This window comes from Triticum aestivum, chromosome 1B (genome assembly GCF_018294505.1).
Source record: "Triticum aestivum cultivar Chinese Spring chromosome 1B, IWGSC CS RefSeq v2.1, whole genome shotgun sequence".
Lineage (NCBI taxonomy): Eukaryota > Viridiplantae > Streptophyta > Magnoliopsida > Poales > Poaceae > Triticum > Triticum aestivum.
Window position 1 is genome coordinate 551158080 of NC_057795.1, and position 12785 is coordinate 551170864.

The window sequence follows — 12785 nt, forward strand, 5'->3', positions numbered from 1 at the left end:
TACTAACTTGGTGATGGTGACTAGAGAATTCTGTCAATCACTATCTTATCTGGAAGATTAACTCCCACTTGATTCAAGCGATTGTAGTACCCAGACAATCTAAGCACATGCTCACTGCTTGAGCTATTCTCTTCCATATTTTCCCTATAAAACTTGTTGGAGACTTCATATCTCTCAACATGGGTATTTGCTTGAAATATTAACTTCAACTCCTGGAACATCTCATATGGTCCATGATGTTCAAAATGTCTTTGAAGTCCTGATTCTAAGCCGTTAAGCATGGTGCACTAAAGTATCAAGTAGTCATCATATTGAGCTAGCCAAACGTTCATAACATCTGCATCTGCTCCTGCAATAAGTCTGTCACCTAGCGGTGCATCAAGGACATAATTCTTCTATGCAGCAATGAGGATGAAACCTCGGATCATGGACCTAGTCCATATCATTGCTACTATCATTTTTCAACTTAATTTTCTCTAGGAACATATCAAAAATAAAGAGAAGCAACAACGCGAGCTATTGATCTACAACATTATTTGCAAAATACTATCAAGACTAAGTTCAGATAAATTAAAGTTCAATTAATCATATTACTTAAGAACTCACACTTAGATAGACATCTCTCTAATCATCTAAGTGATCACGTGATCCAAATCAACTAAACCATGTCTGATCATCACGTGAGATGGAGTAGTTTTCAATGGTGAACATCACTATGTTGATCATATCTACTATATGATTCGCGCTCGACCTTTCGGTCTTAGTGTTCCGAGGCCATATCTGCATATGCTAGGCTCGTCAAGTTTAACCTGAGTATTCTGCGTGTGCAAAACTGTCTTGCACCCATTGTATTTGAATGTAGAGCTTATCACACCCGATCATCACTTGGTGTCTCAGCACGAAGAACTTTCGCAATGGTGCATACTCAGGGAGAACACTTATACCTTGAAATTTTAGTGAGAGATCATCTTATAATGCTACCGTCGATCTAAGCAAAATAAGATGTATAAAAGATAAACATCACATGCATTCAATATAAGTGATATGATATGGCCATCATCATCTTGTGCTTGTGATCTCCATCTCCGAAGCACCGTCATGATCGCCATCGTCACCGGCGCGACACCTTGATCTCCATCATAGCATCGTTATCGTCTCGCCAACTATTGCTTCTACGACTATTGCTACCGCTTAGTGATAAAGTAAAGCAATTACATGGCAATTGCATTGAATACAATAAAGCGACAAGCATATGGCTCCTGCCAGTTGCCGATAACTTCGTTACAAAACATGATCATCTCATACAATAAAATATAGCATCATGTCTTGACCATATCACATCACAACATGCCCTGCAAAAACAAGTTAGACGTCCTCTACTTTGTTGTTGCATGTTTTACGTGGCTACTACGGGCTGAGCAAGAACCGTTCTTACCTACGTATCAAAACCACAATAGTAGTTCGTCAAGTTAGTGATGTTTTAACCTTCTCAAGGACCAGGTGTAGACACACTCGGTTCAACTAAAGTTGGAGAAACTGACACCCGCCAGCCACCTGTGTGCAAAGCACATCGGTAGAACCAGTCTCGCGTAAGTATACGCGTAATGTCGGTCCGGGCCGCTTCATCCAACAATATCGCCGAACCAAAGTATGACATGCTGGTAAGCAGTATGACTTGTATCGCCCACAACTCACTTGTGTTCTACTCGTGCATATAACATTTACGCATAAAACCTGGCTCGGATGCCATTGTTGGGGAACGTAGTAATTTCAAAAAACATCCTACGCACACGCAAGATAATGGTGATGCATAGCAACGAGAGGGTAGAGTGTTGTCCACTTACCCTCGTAGACCGAAAGCAGAAGCGTTAGCACAACGCGGTTGATGTAGTCATACGTCTTCACGATCCGACCGATCCAAGTACCGAACATACAGCACCTCCGAGTTCAGCACATGTTCAGCTCGATGGCGTCCCATGAACTCCGATCCAGCAGAGCTTTGCGGGAGAGTTCCGTCAGCACGACGACGTGATCACGGTGTTGATGATGCTACCAACGCAGGGCTTCGCCTAAGCACCGCTACGATATTACCGTGGTGGAATATGGTGGAGGGGGGGCACCGCACACGGCTGGGAGAGATCAACAGATCAACTTGTGTGTCTAGAGGTGCCCCCTGCCCCCGTATATAAAGGAGTAGAGGAGGGGGAGGGCCGGCCCTCCTATGGCGCGCCCTGGAGGAGTCCTACTCCCACCGGGAGTAGGATTCCCCCTTCCAAGTAGTAGGAGTAGGAGTCAAAGAAATGGAAAAGAGAAGAGAAGGAAGGAGGGGGCGCAGCCCCTCCCCATAGTCCAATTCGGACTAGGCCTTGGGGGGCGCGTAGCCTCCCCTCTCTCTTTCCCCTAAAGCCCAATAAGGCCCATATACTCCCCGGCGAATTCCCGTAACTCTCTGGTACTCCGAAAAATACCCGAATCACTCGGAACCTTTCCGATGTCCGAATATAGTCGTCCATTATATCGATCTTTACATCTCAACCATTTCGAGACTCCTCGTCATGTCCCCGATCTCATCCAGGACTTCGAACTACCTTCGGTACATCAAAAACATAACTCATAATGTAAATTGTCACCGAACGTTAAGCGTGCGGACCCTATGGGTTCGAGAACTATGTAGACATGACCGAGACACGTCTCCGGTCAATAACCAATAGCAGAACCTGGATGCTCATATTGGCTCCCACATATTCTACAAAGATCTTTATCGGTCAAACCGCATAACAACATACGTTTGTTCCCTTTGTCATCGGTATGTTACTTGCCCGAGATTCGATCGTCGGTATCTTAATACCTAGTTCAATCTCGTTACCGGCAAGTCTCTTTACTCGTTCCGTAATGCATCATCCTGTAACTAACTCATTAGTCACATTGCTTGCAAGGCTTATAGTGATGTGCATTACCGAGAGGGCCCAGAGATACCTCTCCGACAATCGGAGTGACAAATCCTAATCTCGAAATACGCCAACTCAACAAGTACCTTCAGAGACACCTGTAGAGCACCTTTATAATCACCCAGTTACGTTGTGATGTTTGGTAGCACACAAAGTGTTTCTCCGGTAAACGGGAGTTGCATAATCTCATAGTCAAGGAACATGTATAAGTCATGAAGAAAGCAATAGCAACATACTAAACGATCAAGTGCTAAGCTAACAGAATGGGTCAAGTCAATCACATATTCTCTAATGATGTGATCCCGTTAATCAAATGACAACTCATGTCTATGGCTAGGGAACTTAACCATATTTGATTCAACGAGCTAGTCAAGTAGAGGCATACTAGTGACATTATGTTTGTTTATGTATTCACACATGTACTAAGTTTCCGGTTAATACAATTCTAGCATGAATAATAAACATTTATCATGAAATAAGGAAATAAATAATAACTTTATTATTGCCTCTAGGGCATATTTCCATCAAGTTCGACAGCGATCCTTCTGTAATGGTGAGAGACCGCATTAAGTCCAGAGCCTCGCTTAAGGGCGAGGTATGGATAGGGAAGCGAAAATCCGTGGAGCAGGGTGGGACAGGAGCTCCCTGGCCGGGCTCGTATAACACAGACCTCGAGAGTTTGGAGCTAGTACCTGGGGGTGAGTCCGGCTCAGTGAGGACAGAGGGGGCCAGGAGTGATTCCGGGCCGGTCGGCGAAATGATCCCCTCTGTGTCTCCTGTGTTGAGCTCTATGGCCACTGTCGGTGTCAAAACCGGCGGATCTCGGGTAGGGGGTCCCGATCTGTGCGTCTAGGCGGATGGTAACAGGAGATGAGGGACACGATGTTTTTACCCAGGTTCGGGCCCTCTTGATGGAGGTAAAACCCTATGTCCTGCTTGATTAACATTGATGATGTGGGTTACAAGAGTAGATCTACCATGAGATCAAGGAGGCTAAACCCTAGAAGCTAGCCTATGGTATGATTGTTGTTCGTCCTATGGACTAAAGCCATCCGGTTTATATAGACACCGGAGAGGGCTAGGGTTACACAGAGTCGGTTACAATGGTAGGAGATCTACATATCTGTATCGCCAAGCTTGCCTTCCACGCCAAGGAAAGTCCCATCTGGACACGGGACGAAGTCTTCAATCTTGTATCTTCATAGTCTTGGAGTCCGGCCGATGATGATAGTTCGGCTTTCCGGACACCCCCTAGTCCGGGACTCCCTTAGTAGTCCCCGAACCAGGCTTCAATAACGATGAATCCGGCGCGTATGTTGTCTTCGGCGTTTGCAAGGCGGGTTCTTCTTCATGCTCCATGTGTTTGCCGGATAGTGTTCGGTTGCTTCATAAATGTCATGCTCCTCGGCTTCCGCGTCCAATAATGGCCTTCTTCCACGCGTCGTACGAATGCGAAAAGCCAGGGTATTTTTATGTTTTACCCCCTAGCTGCGCAAATAAGCTGCCTATAAGAGAGGCGAGGATCCAGATCCAAATCCCACCATCCTCCTTCCGCAAGTACTCATCGAGGCGCATCAGACACCAAACCCATTCCAATCATGGACAGTCGACGCGGCTCCTCTTCTCACGCTCCCAGCCCTAAGCCAGGAGATTGGAGGAGATGCTCAGTCCCGCACAGCGAGTTAGTGACGCTCCAAGCAGAGGGATATCTTCCCCCGGCCTTCATGGTTCCGGTTCGAGCCGGACTGGCCACCTACAAGGGTGGGAAGCAGGCGGAGAGCGCCCCCAATCCCTCTAAAGGAGAGCGGGTGTGCTTCGTCCCCTACTTAATAAGGGGACTCGGATTTCCTATACATCCGTTTCTCCGGGGGCTCCTGGAGTTCTACGAACTCCAGCTTCATCACCTTACACCTGCCTCCATTTTGCACATCACGGGCTTCGTAGCTCTGTGTGAGCTGTTCTTGGGCATTGAGCCCCATTTTGCGCTGTGGAAGAGGCTGTTTTGCCTCGTACCCCGCTCTCACGAGGGGTCGATATATCAAGTGGGCGGGGCCGAAATATGGCGCATCGTCGGGACCGGATACCTGTCCGGGACCCCGAAGAAGGCGTCCGAAGACTGGCCTTCGGAGTGGTTTTATATGGAGGACGCTCCGCTGCCGGATCCAGTCCGAATTGGCCTTCCGGAGTTCAGCAACGCTCCACTGAAGAAACGCCTGAGTTGGCGCCCACGGAGCCCTCAACGAGAAGATGATAGGAGCGTCCATTACTTGATGGGCCGGATACGGCTGCTAGCCCATTCCAGATTAACCATGATCGGAGTCATGGCCACATGCATTATGCGCGGGGTGCAGTCGCTCCAATATAGGGGCTACCCCATGTGGGACTTCAATGGAGACGATGACGCCACCCATCACGGCCGCAAGGGACCTGGCTCGGCCGACGACCTGGTGAAGATCCTGTCCGGCTTATACAAGGGGGAGAAGGAGGACTTCCTCCACACGAATTCTCTGAACGGATTTTCCATGAACAACCCTCGGAGCTGGGTAAGCGGTCGCATGCATATCTGATCCGTTCCTTTAAAGGCAATTGTCTTATTGTATGATTTTGACACAGGAACTGCGTAGGATGTGGAGGGCATAAAAAGCCCAGCTCCACAACCCGAGGATCCAGAAAGGTCCCTTGATCCAGCCTCCGAAGAGGATCCGGACTTAGCGGTGGAACTGATCGACGGGGTGTTCCACCAGCTCAGCATAGATAATGCTTTAGTCGCCATTATGGCTGACTACCCTGGATTGTGTCCGGCTCCCCTGGTGAGTACGACCGAAGTCCTGGCACCGTTACTTCTTTAATGCTTAGTTCTGACCACCGTGCGCCAATGGTGCTTGACAGGAGGCGCCTTTACGGCAGGAAGCCGAGCCCGCGGCGACCGACCAAACGAGGTCAGTGCGGCCTAGCAAGCGGAAGAGAAGTACGGCGCGAATCGAAACGTCGCCGCAAAGGTACGATGCACCATTATCCGTGAAGGGAAAGACTCCTGGGAGGCATATTAATACCCGTGATTCTTTCAGGAGAAAAAGCGCTCATCGGACTGAGTCCGGAGAGGGTGCCTATCAAGCCCCCGCTTGCCAGGCTCCAACGCCTGGTCCGGAGGGGGAGGCTAGCGCAAGGCGCGAGCCGGATGCTCCTCCAGCGGAGGATGCCGACAGATTGTCCGCCACCAGGTCTGAGGTAGAGAGCGCCATGAATCGTAGGCGCCGTCGGACAGTTCTTTGTGACGCGTGTTTCTCCCCTGAGGCGTTAAATGCCTTTAATGCGGGAGACGCGCACCTTCGTGCTGCTCAAGATGGTTTAACCAGAGCCACGGAGCAGTATGTAAAGGACATACGGGTAAGGAATTTTAATAGTTATATATGCCTGTAGCCCCCGAGACTGAAAATAGTTAAACTAACTGTTTTAAGGATCATTTGTTATGCAGGATCTTACCAAGAAGAATACCCACCTGTCCTGGGAGATTCAAGAGTGCAAGGACCAGCTTGAGGCCGCACTAGCCGCAGCCGAGGGAGCCACGGAGACCCCCTCTGGTAATTCATATTTCGAAAAGAGAATTAATTTATGAAGTGTGGCGTGTGTGTATAGTCTGACAATAATATTGCAGAGGGTGCCGGACTAGATCCGGACAAGCAACAGCTGCTGCGCCAGTTGAAGGCCGGCGAGAGGGTGCTTATGAAGGTGCAGCAGGAGAGGAACAAGCTCCAAGATGCCCACGCCCAGCTTGAAGAAGAGCTAAAAGGGGTGCGGGCCCAGTTGTCTGGCTCCTTGAAGGAGAATCAGCGGCTTCATCGCGGCATTTATAGTAAGTGCTTGAGCAAACTCTTTTGAAAAGAAGAGTTCGGCGAGGAGGTCGGTTGACATAAATATGTCTGTAGGTGTGCTCACAGGTCGCCCTATGGAGGAAATGCCCGCGTCAACGGGTGATCAACTTCCCGAGCTAGTGCAACTGTTTGAACGTGTTCGGCAGGCGATGAGTAGCGTCGTTCAGGCCTTATGGCCTGCCGTCTCCCTACCTGAGGGCCTTGGAGGGCTTGCTGAGAAGCTTCAGGGAGTACGGCGACGTCTCCGTCTGTGGAAGATATCGGCCTGCCGTCAAGGCGCCAGGGAGGCCTGGGCCATGGTGAAGACGCGGTACCCGAATGCTGACCCAAACCACATGGCCGAGGTCGGACCTATGGGGCCTGATGGGAAGGAGATCCCTGTGAGCCTGATGTATGGCCAAGTAGAGTTGGCCGCGAAATTTTCCCAGCAGGACTGTAAATTAGACAGCCTGTTAGATGGGATTGAGGAGGAGTACAATCAGTCAGTTTGACGATGTAATTGTAAAATGACATGTAAGAATGCCTTCTAGCCGGATTGTAGATCGTTTGTCTCTGTGGACCTTTTCGCTTCGACCTCGGGACCCAACAGTCCGGAGTGTGTCCGAATACCCTCACGGTTATATAAAAACCGGGGCACGCATGGAGACAAGGCGTAGGGGTCATGAATGCTTTATCCGACAAGTGCCCAACTAGCTATGTTATATTACATGGTTAGTAAGAAACATCTTCCACGGAGAATAGTTCCGTTAAGGGTTCCTTTCCCTGGGAGGCATGCCCTGAAGTGCATGTCCAGACTGCGAAAAAAGCAGAAAAACATCTGGGGGCAGATAAATAAGTAAGTAATAAATCATCTTTTAGGTCACCGACCGAATATTCCCTTAAGAACGCTAGCCTTCGGCTTCACCCAGTCTGAGGTACACATCCGGCTGACCCGGCAGTAACAATCGCAGAGGTGCTCCCTTTACCTCCTAGCCGAACAATCGGGAACGTAGGGGTAAGCACAGGAGCCAGGCAACCCAGCTTGGCCAAAACTTAAGTCATATCGATGCATACAATGGTGATCAAAAGGTACATGCGGAAGTGTGACACATGTGTTGGGCATGAAACCCATATAAATAAGCTTCTGTTAAAGAAGCCCCCAGGTATAACGAGTGCGAATAGCACATCAAGTGAGTGCGAACAAAACGCAGGTCAGCCCTCAAGAGGGTTGTGATGAAAAAAGGGAGGAGAGAGGAGGGGAAAACACAGACAGCGAAAAAGTATAGAAGGTGGACGGAGAAAGGAGACAAACCCTGAGTCCGGCGCTAGGCGTAAAATCTTTGGAGACGGGCTGTGTTCCATGGGTTTGGCTTGAGTCGGTTGTCAGATGCTTTGCGTAGACGGTATGCACTGTCGGTAAGGACTTGGTCGATGATGAAGGGACCTTCCCATATGGGCGTAAGTTTGTCCTTTTTCTTGTCCGGCAGGCGTAGAACTAGCTCGCCAACATTGTAAGTTTTGGCCCGTACTTCTCTGCTTTGATATCTTCGAGCCTGCTGTTGATAGAATGCGGAACGGGATTTTGCCACATCGCGCTCCTCCTCCAAGGCGTCCAAACTGTCCTGCCGATCTAACTCAGCTTCTCTTTCCTCGTACATGCGCACGTGAGGTGAGTCATGAATTATGTCGCAGGGCAAAACTGCCTCGGCGCCGTAGACCATAAAAAATGGTATGAATCCGGTTGTGCGGTTTGGCGTGGTCCGCAGCCCCCAGAGTACGGAGTCGAGCTCCTCTACCCAGTGCGTGTTAGATTCCGTGAGGGACCGCACTAATCTGGGTTTGATGCCGCTCATGATTAGACCATTTGCTCGTTCCACTTGACCATTAGTTTGAGGGTGATAGACTAAAGCATGGTCGAGGTTGATGCCCATGTTCTTGCACCAGAGTTTAACCTCGTCGGCCGTGAAGTTCGTGCCGTTATCGGTGATGATGCTGTGGGGGACGCCGAAACGGTGTACTACCCCGGATATGAAGTCTATCACAGGTCCGGATTCTGCCGTTTTAACCGGCTTGGCCTCTATCCATTTGGTGAATTTGTCCACCATGACCAATAAGTATTTGTGCTTGTGGGTTCCCCCTTTAAGGGGTCATACCATGTCAAGCCCCCAGACCGCGAACGGCCAGGTGATGGGTATAGTTTTGAGGGCGGTGGGTGGCATGTGGCTCTGATTAGCAAAGAGCTGGCAACCGACGCATCGTTGGACTAAGTCCTGAGCGTCTGCCCGGGCAGTCGGCCAGTAAAACCCTGTACGGAAGGCCTTGCCTACATGGGCCCGAGCTGCGGCGTGGTGCCCGCCGAGTCCGGCGTGAATTTCGGCCAGAAGATTACGCCCTTCCTCTTTGGAGATACACCTTTGAAGGACTCCGGTTGTGCTTTTCTTATAAAGTTCTCCCTCATGGACTTTGTAGGCTTTAGATCGCCGAACTATGCAGCGGGCCTCATTTTGGTCTTCGGGGAGTTCCTGCCTCAGTAAGTAGGCTAGGAATGGTTCCGTCCACGGGGCAATTACTGCCATTATTTCGTGGGCTGAATGAGTTACTTCATTGGCTGAACCATCGACTATGTCAGAATCGTCTGAGTTAGGTGATGCAGCTGGTTCCGGATTGTTATGTCCGGACTCCTCTTCCCATGATACGGATGGCTTGAAAAGTCGTTCCAGGAAGGTGTTCGGAGGGATGGCATCGCGTTTTGCGCCGATGCATGCCAACACGTCTGCTGCCTGGTTATTGTCCCGGGCTACATGGTGGAATTCGAGTCCCTCGAACCGAGCTGACATTTTTAGCACAACATTACGGTAGGCTGCCATTTTCGGATCCTTGGCGTCGAAGTCTCCATTTATTTGGGATATTGCGAGGTTTGAATCCCCGTGCACCTCTAGGCGTTGAATACCCATGGAGATTGCCATCCGGAGGCCATGTAGAAGGGCCTCGTATTCGGCTACGTTGTTGGAGTCCATGTACATTATTTGAAGTACATATTGGACTGTGTCTCCGGTTGGGGACGTCAAGACTACGCCAGCCCCCAAGCCCGCCAACATCTTGGAGCCGTCGAAATGCATGATCCAATTGGAGTATGCGCCATACTCTTTAGGGAGTTCGGCTTCGGTCCATTCGGCGATGAAGTCAGCCAGGACTTGCGACTTTATAGCCCGCTGTGGTTTGTAGGTTATGTCAAATGGTAAGAGCTCAGTGGCCCATTTTGCAATCCTGCCCGTTGCGTCGCGATTGTTTATAATATCGTTGAGAGGTACTTCGGAGGCCACTGTTATGGAGCACTCTTGAAAGTAGTGTCGCAGCTTCCGGGATGCCATGAACACCGCATACGCTATCTTTTGATAATGTGGGTATCGGGACTTGCATGGAGTCAAGACAGTGGATACATAGTACACTGGTTTTTGAAGAGGGAATTTGTGTCCTTTTGTTTCTCGTTCTACGACGAGTACCGCGCTGACAACTTGATGTGTTGCAGCGATATATAATAGCATTGGTTCGCCCAGGTTGGGCGCGGCCAGGACTGGATTTGTTGCCAATACGGCTTTAATTTCTTCGAGTCCGGCCGTGGCAGCATCCGTCCATTCGAAACGTTCGGTGCGCCGGAGGAGGCGATAAAGGGGCAGTGCCTTTTCTCCCAAACGGGAGATGAAGCGGCTTAGAGCCACCACGCATCCAGTTAGCTTTTGTATTTGCTTGAGGTCTTTTGGGATATCCAATTGTGACAGAGCTCGGATCTTGGCTGGGTTTGCTTCAATTCCTCTACCGGATACAATGAAGCCCAAGAGCTTTCCGGCCGGTACGCCGAAAACGCATTTTTCCGGGTTTAGCTTAATGTCATATGCTCGGAGGTTGTCGAATGTCACCCTCAAGTCGTCTACTAGATTTTCGACGTGTTTGGTCTTGACGACCACATCGTCTACATATGCCTCGACTGTTTTACCTATCTGGGTAGCCAGACATGTCTGAATCATGCGCTGATATGTAGCGCTGGCGTTTTTGAGTCCGAAGGGCATTGGGTTGAAGCAGAATGGTCCATATGGAGTAATAAATGTTGTTGCAGCCTGGTCTTTTTCCGCCATCTTGATTTGATGGTATCCGGAGTATGCTTCGAGGAAGCACAATGAATCGTGCCCTGCGGTAGCGTCGATGATTTGGTCGATGCGGGGGAGAGGGAAGGGGTCCTTTGGGCAAGCCTTGTTAAGGTCTTTGAAATCGACACAAAGGCGCCAGGATTTGTCCTTTTTTGGTACCATTACCAGATTGGCTAGCCAGTCCGGATGTTTGATGTCTCTGATGAATCCGGCTTCTAAGAGTTTGGCTAGCTCCTCTCCCATTGCATGTCTTTTTGGTTCGAAAACTCGCCGAAGAGCCTGTTTGATAGGCTTGAATCCTTTTAGGATATTTAGGCTGTGCTCTGCCAGTCTGCGTGGGATTCCTGGCATGTCTGAGGGGTGCCAGGCGAAAATGTCCCAATTTTCCCGAAGGAATTCTCGTAGTGCGGCTTCGACATCGGGATTTAATTGTGCCCCAATGGAGGCCGTCTTTGTGGGGTCGGTTGGATGGACCTGGAATTTGACTATTTCGTCTGCTGGTTTAAAAGAGGTGGACTTGGACCTCTTGTCGAGTATCACATCGTCCCTATCCACCATGGAGCGCAGCGCAGTTAGTTCCTCTGCCGCTAGGGCTTCGGATAGTGCCTCTAGGGCTAATGCGGCTGTCTTATTTTCGGCGCGGAGTGCAATATCTGGATCACTGGCCAGAGTGATGATTCCATTGGGGCCGGGCATTTTAAGCTTCATGTACCCGTAATGGGGTATAGCTTGGAAGATTGTGAATGCCTCTCGCCCTAACAAGGCATGATATCCGCTGCCGAATGGGGCCACTTGGAACCTGACCTCTTCGGACCTGTAATTGTCCGGCGAGCCGAACACTACATCGAGTGTGATTTTTCCTTGCAGCGTACTTCTCGACTAGGGATTATCCCCCTGAAGGTTGTGCTGCTTCGCTCAATGCGGCTCCAGTCAATATCCATTTTTTGAAGGGTTTCCTCGTAGATGAGGTTTAATCCGCTGCCGCCATCCATGAGTACCTTGGTAAGGCGAAAGTCATCCACTATCGGACTGAGGACCAATGCGGCTGGTGCTCTAGCTGTTCGGAATTTAGGTTCGTCGCTGGCGTTGAAGGTGATAGCCGTGTCACTCCATGAATTTGCTGTTGCTACTTGGTAGACTTCGGCGAGGCCGCGGATTGTTTGTTTTCGCATGTTATTTGATGTGAAAGTCTCGAAGACTGTTAATACCGTACCGGTACTACTGGCCCGTTGAGCCAGCCCTCCAGTACGGTTCCATGCCCTTTAGGGGGTTTTTTCTTTTTGGTTTTTAACCCAGGTGCTTGAGTATGGCACACCCTTTTACTTCGGACTAGGGTTGTAGTCAAGGCCGGACTATCCCAAAACCTAGTTTCGGTGTTCCTGGCACTCTCCACCGCACAGTATTTTTGTACGATGGTCGCTAGGTCGACGAAGCGTGTAACTTCGCGACGACTTATGGCGTTCATGATTCCCTTGTCCATGCAATTGTTGCAAAAAATTGAAATCGCGCTTTTTTCGCACCGGTCCTTTATCCTGTTCATAACCAGGAGGAATCTGGCCCAGTAATGATGTATTGTTTCATCGGGCTCTTGCCGTATTCGAGATAGATCGCTTATGTTTGGGTGGGCGGGTGGAATCAAGTTTGGAACCCCGCCCGATCTGAGGCTCAAAGGCCAAGAAGTTTCCGGATTTGGAAGCTTGACTTGCTGGATGCTTTCCAACGAATCTAGTCCGATGCCTGACTCTAAGTTCAGTATTTGATTAGCGTCCGTCCCTCCGCGGGAATCCGGCTTGGAGGGATCGGGAATCCGGACATAGTTGGTTTTCAACGTAGAAGAAGGG